Consider the following 11,402-nt stretch of genomic DNA (forward strand, 5'->3'; position numbering starts at 1 on the left):
TCTTCAGCAAGGTCTACTGAGTGGCCTTCTACTTGGAGTTGAGTGGACCACAGTTTGAAACGCACATCGCAGCCACTTAAAGCACTCGAATGAATTAGCATCGACTCGTGATCAGACGGTTGACAGGAGTCTGAACGCTTGGAGCCATGCTTTTATTGTGAAAAAAAAAATGCTATCTCAGTTGTGCGCTGCCCACTTATTCGGAATCGGTTTACAAAATGCCCAAAAATGTAGGCCGATTTTCCCAAATGAATTTTGTTTCTTTGTTATTAACGGTTGGGGAAAAAAAAGAACGGAAATTGAACGTGATTGAATCAAGGATTGTCATTTGAACATAGGAAGTCACTTTGTTTGCGAACCAGACCTGTGAAGGCTTCCCACCTGCTTTCAGCGGCTTCCATCTGCAGTGCTGGAAAGTGTTCTTGTTTCACGTGTTTTCAGAATTCGCTTCGGTTTCCTCGCGCCTTGACGTAAATGCAACGTGGTTTGAGAATTATTTGAAATGCATTTGTACACATAAAAGCTTGCGCACACAAATCTCAATGTTTTTCAATGAATGAATATCCCGCCGCGTCGTCCCCACCACCAAATGGATTTTCCGTTGGGTTCTAATTTCCCAAATTGTCTGGATTCTAAAGAATTGTGAGCCATAAAATCGCCTCGGGACCAATCCCCGCTGAGCCTGCGTCCTATTTTCCCCACTGTGATACTCAATAATTAGAGAGCGAAGGATTTCATGTTCATTTTCTGAAATACAAAACCCATTTGAAACCAATGTTTTGTCACTTTCACCACAACAGTAATCGAAAATCTGTTATTTGCCGCGGCGCTCTGAAAACGACTTTTTCAAAGATCTCTCCTCTTCTGGTGAAGTGAATTTATTGAATGCTAAATATTTTTTTTAACAGTCAGGCTTTCTAATAATCGAAAAAGATCAAATTCTTTCACATTGTCGAATTCATAATGATGCCAAACAATTTGTCATCTTATTGAAGCAATAAAATTGCTGTTTAATTAATGACTGATGCGTACATCACGGGAATAATTTGTAATTTGCAGCAGCATTATAAGAACTCCTTTGATTTATTTGGCACAATTGACGTGTAGAAAAAAGAATGTTGGTCGTGGTACGTTTTAACAATTGGTCATTTTCTTGAACTAATTAACAAAAAATATTCTTACAGTTTCCAATAGAGGGCATTCATTGTTACCACTACTTTTTTTTTGTGTGTGATATGTTTAGCAGTATTTTGGATAATCACACAAATGGAATTATTATTTTTGTGAAAAATGGAAAACATACATTTCTGTTTTGAATTTGTTTGTGCAAAAATGTATAATGACAATCATAATATTTTGGGTGGAAATAGAACGTTGAACAAGAAAAGGCCTAATTATTTTCACAAAATTAGCATTCGTTTGTTTTGGAAAAACGCTTTTCGAATCTGAATTCCAATTAGAGTCAGAGTCAGTTGCTTTTGTTGGGGTTTTTGTCTACACGCATTTATAAATTTGTTTGAATCGCACAGCTAAAGGGAAGAACATTGTCACATAGGACTGTTCCAATATTGTTAGCCGTTCCGAGAAGCATGCGAGACAATTGGTGATCAATAAAAGTAAAGAAATGTCAAATGATGCACCTGCCTTGAAGTGTGCGCTTTAATTGACCATGTAAAGTAAGTCATATTAGAAAATGATGCTTTCCCCATAAGATGTATAATGTAGGGGTCAATAGTGGTACCCATAACGCCCCCCACCCCCCCTCACCACCACAAGCGCTGATGAGTGAAAAATGCCATTCAGAATCCATTTCAAATAAAGCAGCTGACTCAAATGTTCCTCACAAGAGGCATTTATTATATTTTCAGGACTTGTTGACAAAAAAACAACAACAATACAATATGAATGGGGGCTGGGGGGAATATGATAATCAGTGAAATGCATTCCGAAATGCTCATTCCTATTGAGCTTGAATAGGAATTATCAGCTGCCGTAACAGCCCATTTCGTAAAGAGCAGTAAAATTGCAGGCACAACCACATGAATCGCAACATATCTTGACTGCCTACGTCAGGAATACTGGGGGGAAAAAACGATATAATCAATAAGAAAAAAAAAATGATGCTGAATTGATCATCTTGGGCAATTCATTTGGCATAAAAAGCAACAAACAAACAGAGAACAGACATTGAACTGAGACTGGGACACCCTGAACTGATTGCCAGCCAATCGCAGGGAGGACATTTTAAAATAAAAAAATGAAAACATGTATAGCACTCCTGAGACACAATGTAGCCGTCATATCAAAAGTGGTTCCTAATTATTATTGAATAGACTCTAAATATTATTTAAATTCTCTAAAGTTGGTTTCTCATCATTCAAGAATCCTTGTTTCAAAAACCTTTTGAGCCATCTGCAGGAAGAGGGAAAAAAAGGGGGCAGCAACATGACTCGGCAGAAATGACATCATCAAGCTAATTGCACATCAGTTTGTTACATTTTTTTCAACCCTGTTTATCATATCATCAGAATAAAAGATTAATAAATAGCAAACGTTTTCTTTTATGCATTGCGAAATTTGTTTTTGACCAGTTAGCATAACGGCTAACACGACTAACATTTACTCTTGACTAATTCAAAAATTACAGGATGAATTCACCAATATTAATAAAATGTGTTTTTGTTTGAGCGAGTCAAAATATATGATTATGACCTGTTATTTTATGAAACATAAAAAATGTATGTAAAATAGTGCCTAAATTGTCATTCAATTCTGGAGGCCTAGCAGCAGACAAAGCCATAAACACAAACAGAAGGATATGATCACACACATTTATCTAATCTATTTCAATCTAAACCCAAATGTAATTTTTTTTTAACAAGTGCAAAATACTTATCATTGGTTTGCAGAGTGATTTTTTTTTTATTTCAGCATTCTTTACATCCGAGCAGGCCACTACATTTATTCTAAAAGCACTTTGTACTATTTCAATTCTAATCAGACATGATAATTCATGTAGCATTGTTTTTTTGTTGTTGTTGTTGTTTTTAATATGGTTGAAAAAGATTGCTTTTGTAAAATCTTGGATGGGTTCTGCAGAACAGCGCCGCGACAATAAGATCGCAAATCAGATTTTAGTTTTCTTCAAAGGAGGCGTGTGAAAATAATTTCTTCTCGCCCAGCATGATGAGGAAATCTCCAGCGTATCGTCACGAGACGTGACATGTATGAGGACATGACTGTCCGACTCAAGTTGATCCTATTATGAGTTTAAATGGATTTCACATGGGTGTTAAGATTCAGATTGTGCAATCAGACATGGAGGGTGAAGAGGAGCAGGGGGGCTGGGACCATATTCATGGTGCATTGGTGGGTCACAAACTGTCCCGCTGTTGGTTCTAGACCATTTGAGCAAGAAGTAATTGTATAATACCTCGTTCTGCAATGCATAAATTGAGCTGTCCAACAGTCATGGTAGATTTTGTTTTCGCATTGAGCGGGTGTGCGCATGTGAGCGTGTTCCTCTGCGTGGCTCAGCAGAAAGAAAAAAAAAACCATCATGCAAGTGTCATAAACCTGACGGAGATAAATGGCGTTTGAGCGGCCATTTGCATAAAAAAGGGGAATAAACGGGCCGGGAACGGGGAAACTCAACTGCATCTTAGCTTGCCTCACTCGACAATAAACGTGCACTGAATTGAGTGGGATGAGGCGAGGCTCTTACGCAGCTGCAGTACATGCAGGCAGTTCATCTGCTCATCAGAAAATAATAAATTAGTGTCTATTTATATATGTAGGATTCTGACTACAACTGATATATTGGAGGGAAAATATATTATAATCATGAAAATACCCATCTATCCATTTTTTTCTTGTTCCTGTTAGGGTCATTAGGGAGCATGAGGAAAAACAAGCCAACTCCAGACGAGTGCCCGAATGACTATTTTAGTGTACTTCTAACAATAATAATAAGAAGAACTGGGAATAAGTATAAGAATATGGTTCTGTGGATGTCTCATGCCCTTTGACTGAATGGCAACCAAATTCAGGGTGTGGTCAGGCTTGCACCCAAAGTCAACCCCAAGCACGATGAGTATATATACTGTATGTCCATCCATTCATTTTCCGAAGTGTTTATCCTCACAAGGGTCACGGGTGTGCGGGAGTCTATCTCAGCTGTCTTCGAGCAACAGGCGGGGTACACCCCGAATTGGTTGCCAGCCAATCGCAGGGCACACAGAGACGAACAAGCATTCGCGCTCACAATCATCACACCTAGGGACAGTTTAGAGTGTTCCATTGATCTGCCACGCATGTTTTTGGAATGTGGGAGGACACCGGAGTACCCGGAGAAAACCCACGAAGGCACACGGAGAACATGCAAACTCCACATAGAAAGGCCATAGCCGGCCGGAATTGAACCCCGCACCTCTGCACTGTGAGGCCGAACTACTTCTAAGTCGAAGCCCACGAGTTTGGAACCGAGCCGGTGATTTTTTTTCTTTCATCATTTAAATTGGGTGGGGTTGTTATCGACACTCTTCTTTGTCTTGTATGAAATTTATACAACATATATTTTCACAGTACAGCACAGATCGAAGGAACTGGTTGGAAAGTTGGGTGTTCTGCTAGGTTGGTCATCTCAGGAAAACAAAGGCTGACTCAAATGCCATATTGATGTCATATTAAATAAAATCACCGCTTCTCCTTACTGCGGCACATACTGACCCTGTGCTCAAGTCAAGCTATCGCATTCATCAAACAACCTACCAAGCAACACAGCAGACAAACACACGGAAAGGAAAAACGGACACAATTCTGCCCACCACCAAAAGGACAGATGCATGAAGGCAGGGAAAGCAACAAATTGCAATGATTTCAAGTTCAAGGAACAGCCACCGAAAATAATTGTCCTCCCCCTGGATGGGTAGGGTGTTGGGGTGAGGTGCGGTGAGGTGAAGTGGGTGGGTGGGTGTCGGGTGTTGGGCGAAGAGAGGACTCTCCTCGACTACGCGTATTCTTAAGCAATAACAACGTGATCCGTATTATCCACCCAAGAATACCCGTCACCGAAGAGAGTCTTTCAACATACACAGGAGGCTAACCAGAAACCATGTGAGCAGTTCCACTGCCATTGCATCATCATCCCCACCACCATGGCCATCACTGCTGCCATCGGCAGAACCTTCTTCATGCTCCAGTGGCAAACAGACACATAAACAGATTGCGAAAAGGTGGCGGTTGCATTGATTGAAGACGCCTCACTGCAGTGTGAGGCAAAGTTCCATCAATGGCTCCTCTGCGAAGGAGAAAATTGACAATGGTGGCAGTTTCAATATGAGGGTCATTCCAGAATTGGAAGACATTTTCTGTCTCCCACCCCATGAAATTTTCAAATAAGCCATAGCAAAAAATATAGAAGCATGCTCTTATCAGCTGTCCATTAGAGTTGTCCTGAGACAAAATACTGTATAACTGTATTTGCAGTAAAAGTGATTCCTCAATATTTGAAAAAGCAAATAGCTCTTGAGCACGCTTTAAAATGCAATTACATGATTTTCTTGACTTTCCTATGTTCCTGTTAAAAGGTTTTGCTTCTAAAAGACATGTATTTGAAGAGTAATAATTACGCTCTGAAGGTCTGCACCCAACTGCGTCTAAATGTTTTAATCCATCTTGAGAAAGTGAAAAAAAGAAGTGAGCTCCATGAATTAGAAATGAAACGAAATCATCACGCTAATGGCTCTGATAATGTGTAGACTGAAGGTCAGTCGTTGCTTCTATTTTTATATTTTTTCCAATGTTTTAAGCCATAATGTCATGTTCTTCTTAAACAAATGCAACCACGTGATTGGCATTGTCAAAAAAAGAAAAATCGTGATCAACGTTTGTCTTTATGTTCTTGTTCTTTACTCGTTAGCACAGCTGCTAACAGAGCTACATGTACCCGTTAGCAAAAACGCTCACATTAGTATTGATTTGCAGCATGTTATTTGAAATCCCGACTCTACAATTAGTTTTTTTTTTTAATGATCATTCTAAACCTTTAAAGCTTAGCGGCTAACATAGCTAGCATGTACACTTGAGCAAAACCGTATTGCATTAGCACTAATTTGCAAAAGTGTTCTGAGAATCCTGTAATTTGAATAATTGTCGACTAAAATCGAATTTGTATTCAAATGAAATGGAAATTATCTTTACTTGATTGTAAAGGTTTTGCTCAATTATTTTCTATGTTTTTCAGGTGGCACCTGCAAACAGGGTTGGGCTCAGGAAAAGTATACTTTTGGTGACTACCTGCATTGCAGAATTCAGAACATATATAAGAAATGTTCAATTTTTCAAAAATATTGGTGCCTAAATTGTCCTCCAATTTTGGAATGACCCATGAACCAGCATTGTGTGTAGGGCAGGAACAAAAAAAATGGAGCAGAAAAGCTTTGGTTAGATTTCATGAATTTCTCACTTCTAGAAACAAAACTGGAGGTGACAATAAATAAGGGGCAAGAATATGATAAAAATAAAGATGCTAAATTCCCACAGCAAGGCACTTACCTCAACCACAACCAGATCAGCTTCCATTGGTGACTTTTGGGGTTCTTGGCCACTGTCGTTTTCACTGTAGCTCGGCCCTGTCATAATGAGAACTGGGGCTGTGGGTCGGAGTAGGGAAGGTATTGGAAATGGGGGGGTGGGGGGGGGGGGGGTGAAGAGGGATTTCACATGTAGGGGGAGACGTGAGGTTAGGGAGGTCATTCCGGGAGCTGCTTTGGCGTGATGGTGGGCCCATGCGATCCATTACCACCAGCAACCCCCTCCTTCCGACTCCCCCACCACCACCCTCTAAGACCCCACAATGCTGGATATTAACACATGGATCGAACAACATAAGGGAGGGTGCAGCACACGGGGTGAACAAATTAGTTTGGCTAAATAAATACATTCACAGTGCTCTTTGACTCGTGTGTCAGAATTGAAACACAATGCTTCTTTCAGTACGTGACATTTATTTTATTTTTTTTTAAACGGTTTTCAATGACGAAATGTTGATGTAATATTCATTATTGTGATCACCTCACATCCATTTCTTTTGTATTTTCCAATTAGACGGGGATTTCATTGAAGGAAATTAATGATCGAGCACTAATTACTGGAAAGGTGATTTTTTTTTCTAAATGAATTAGCTCATTTTAAAAGCATGTTCCAGATGACCAAGAGTTATTTAACCACCTCCTCCAAAATATAGTGTACTCATTTTTTTCGTCATTTTTTCTTTTTTAATAAGACATATTTCCAGTATCAAATTAGTCAACATTAAACCTCTGTAGAAATGTCAATGCTGAACCTTACGTATGGGATCAACAGCTCAGACGTGTTCACGGGTTGGACTGCTGGGAGGGTGAAAAACTATTGGGGGGTTTTTTGTTTTTTTTTAATAAAACCAAAAGAAACTAAGTGTTTTTCTCCCTCTCTTTGTCTCCCTCCACTTTTTAATTTTCATCTCTCCCTCAGCCCAAACAAAATCATGCACACACACACACACACGCACACACACTAAAATATTACAAATTACACATGCATATTGTGAGCCAAAAACAGTGAGAAACCCCCACCCACCCGCAGACTGCAGAGATAAGATTTACCACCCGCAGCCATACAAACACATACTCAGCTAGTGTGGCCCAACCCAGACCATCTGCAGAAAAAAAAAAAAAAAAAAAAACTAAGGGCGCCAGCGTACAGAAGCGAGAAATCATTTCACTCTCTTTCCTCTACCAAACAAACACATAAGCACGCATACAAATTCAGGGGTCGTCAATGCCAAGTAGTATTGATTATTCAGTGGAAGCACCCAAAGACTCATCAGATTATGCTGACAGCTAACGGCTAAAATCAAACACACTCATCCTTGCCCCTTACACAGAATAATTTGACGATGGAAGCACTACAGGTTGACAAATATGCCGCAATAAAAAAATTTAATAAAATAACCCCCCCCCCCCAAAAAAATAGAAACAAGTTCAATGGGAGTGGCATGTCTCTCATCCAGCCGTTTGTGTGTGCGCGTGCGTGGGTATGTGAGTGATTTATTGGCTTTCAATGTATGGGGCACTCAACCTTTCCTTTTTGCATTTTTTTTTTTTAAAGGATGACGCCAAAGAATGAATGAATGAATATCCTTGAAAAAAAATTGTATGAGTGGGTTGCCATCACGTCTTTGACATTAAGGAAAATATATACTAATATCCTAAAGTTGGATGAAATAAGGTAAACGTGTTACATTTTTCTTTCAAGATGCTCCACGGGAGGAGAAAGACAGGCAAAGTCAGTTGTTGGCCTCTTACCCGCTTTTCTTCCTTTTTCTGAAGCCCAGGGTGTTGCCTCTCCTGGCGCACCTCTAAAATTCCCTCCCCTTCCTGCGCTCTTTCAGCCTGATGCCTTCCTGAGGGTCCGTGGCAAACTGGGAGGTGGTGATCTCCCTCCCCCTCCCAGTTGTAGGAAGAGCTCCCTGAAAAGAAGGAGGAGGTTGATCCCAGTAGGAAACGGTAGGATGCGGCGCTGGACGAATTGGTACTGATGCTGCCGAGGAGGGATGGCAAACAAAAGCTCTCCTCTTCCGCCTCCTCCCGCTGCACTTCTCCGACCACTCTTGCAGCTTCCCTTCTCGGGTCCATTCAAGGAAAGGAAGCTTGTCGTTTCTCGCCGCGGCAAATGAAGTGAGGGGCCGGCGGGGCCGACGGGAGAGCGGAGGGCAGACGTGTTGAGAGGGGGAACGAGAGAGAGAGAGAGAGAGAAATGGAGAGCATGCGGTGTGATGAGGCATAAGAGAGTGATGGAGCGGAGAGAAAGGGATGCGGAGGTAGAGATGGACAAGGGGCGGGAGGATGGATGCAAAAGAGGAGGAGAAAGACTGATAAGACACGATGCGGGGACATATGAGGGAAAGAGAAAGCAGACAGGAGATCTATAAAGAGAGAGAGAGAGGGTGAATGAGGGGAGATTGCAGTACCAACAGTTGTTCAATAGACGCTCTCTCTCTCTCTCTCTCTCTCTCTCTCTCTCTCACACACACAATAACTGTACATTTAAATTGTATTCTTCCTCACTCAAATATAGTCACACCCTCTTACCCACCCTTGGACCCAGTAATGGTGCATTCATTTGTGTATCCTGTTTTGTGTCCTCAGTCAACATGTGCATTATCACTTAAAAAAAAATAAAAATCCAGTAAAGGATAATAATGGCCATGATGATCATGATGAAGAAGAGGATAAATAGGAAAATGGAGTTATCCCCAAGTGAATTGTGGAAAACACACAATGAGCCATGTGTGGGGGGTTGCTGCAAACAAATGCTGCCGCAATTAAGGTTGGTGGTGGGGGAGAAGGAGCTCACATTTTCTACTTTTTGTCATCGCCAGCGTTAAATAAATAAATCAAAAAGATTTGCATATCTTCGGTTCACAGGGGCCTATACAGTATTTGTCAATTGATTCAGGTGTCCATGGGAATTAAAATAACCTGTTGGCTGAGCAGGATTAGACTGAATCGAATGCACACACATTGACGCGAATCAATAAATAGATCAGATATTTCTGACAGTGGGTGAAGAAGTCTCAAGGGAGAAAGAACTAATTAAGAATCCAAATAAAAGATAAATAAGTCACAAATGTGGCCGCTGAAAAGGCTTCTCAATCCCAACTATAATTCCCTGTGGCGGTGGGCACCAACATCACTCACAATCGGACATACAGGAGCAAATCAATTGGAAATGCGCGGGTGATGGTCTTACTCTTTTTTTGTGTGTGTGAGTAGCGTCGAAAGCTGTGCACACACATCAAAGAAGCTTTCATGCTCTCGTTTTTGCTTCTTTTACATCAGCTTTTCTGAAAGGCAATAAGACACAGTTACACAATGGCACCTTTGTAACACACACACACACACATATATATATATATATATATATATATATAATGAGAGAGAGAGAGAGAGAATGTAAGTCTTGATTATGAATTTTGTGACAGCACACCGAAAATGTATCCTGAAATTGTGAAATAGGCCTACAAATCATGAGCTTAATACCATAACTGCCCAAGTCATTTTTACTTCCCAACACAATAGTTATCTAAAACAAAAACTCCAAACTTTGTGCTTGCTAAAAAAAAAAAAAAAAAAAAATTGTGTGTACTCTGAATCGATTGTCAGTCATCGTGGTCATTGTCATCTCCAAAGATGGCATCAAGTCAATTGAATCTGTTGTGTTGTTGTGTTTTCCGAAAATTCTTTTCGCCACCCCAACCCCCCCCCCCCCCTACGCCCCACGCCCCCACGCATAAAAATAAAATCATCCTGATATTTGTGAAACAAAGGAATCAAGCTGAGGACAAGAACTGTTTCATGGTTGTGCACTGCCCCCTGATGGCAGCGTCCAGGTTGTTGGATGGCTGGTGCAACTGGTGCTTTTATAATTCGAGCAAGAGACGTACAAACACTCGGACAAAAACTTTTTTTTCTCACATATGGTCATTCCAAGATATTCATATCCTAACGACTGCCCAAAGACAGCTGGGATAGGCTCCAGCATGCCCGGGACCCTTATGAGGATAAAGCAGTTCCGAAAATGGATGGATGGATGGATGGATGTTCATCCAATACACCCATTAACTGTACATTTTTATGCAATCTTTTTGCCATATATTTTGAGTGTTCGGCACAACCCTATTACAGATACTCGCCATTTTATTTGAATACTGATTGGGTTTCAGGACAGTATAACAGTAATTAGAGTAAGACAGTCCGGTTTTGCTCAACGATACACATTAACTGTGTTTGCTGCCAAGCTACCTGATCAAGAACAAGCAAAAGAACATTCTGATATGAATTCATCTTTTTCTGATCATCTGGGTGACGGGGTTACACTCCATTATGGCTGTGAACGTTGACAAAATATGTAACACAAAAGTTTTAAAATAAGGCTTCACCTTAAAACTTTGGTAGCGCAAAGGTCAGACCAATTAGCTAAAATTAGCTTGTCATTTCTGCTGAGCCATCAAGCTCACTTGTTTTTGTTGTTCTTTAGATGGCTAAAAATATTTCAGGAACCGGGTTGCATGAATGATGATGCAATTTAGGACCATAGGAAAAGTGAGACCATATTTCTTAAAAAGATAACTATTTAAAACATCTATTGTCACTTTTAACTTGGACCAACGTTTGTTGGAGTGTAGTTGGGGGGGCCCTCTCTGCCTCTTCTTCATGTTGTTAATAACACTGCAATTCTTCCTGTCGACCACAGTGCTCTGAGGCGTGTTGTGGCACAACGTAGTACTACACTGAAGGTCCATCGACTCACTACTGGGATATGATTTCTCACGGAATGTCTATTGTGGGCGGCCCGGTAGT

General features: G+C 40.7%; 1 long non-coding RNA gene across 1 annotated transcript; it reads right to left on the reverse strand.

Annotated features, from left to right (window-relative positions):
• Positions 1-1,836: 1,836 nt before the first annotated feature.
• Positions 1,837-8,952, reverse strand: LOC147186907 (uncharacterized). The gene is made up of 3 exons (XR_015099059.1): positions 8,346-8,952; positions 6,556-6,653; positions 1,837-5,299 (listed from the first exon to the last, which is right to left on the reverse strand). It is a non-coding gene; the product is annotated as an uncharacterized LOC147186907 (long non-coding RNA).
• Positions 8,953-11,402: the final 2,450 nt, after the last annotated feature.

The sequence above is a fragment of the Hippocampus guttulatus genome, chromosome 21 (assembly GCF_054856545.1).
Source record: "Hippocampus guttulatus isolate MCC_2025c chromosome 21, RoL_Hgut_1.0, whole genome shotgun sequence".
Classification (NCBI taxonomy): domain Eukaryota; kingdom Metazoa; phylum Chordata; class Actinopteri; order Syngnathiformes; family Syngnathidae; genus Hippocampus; species Hippocampus guttulatus.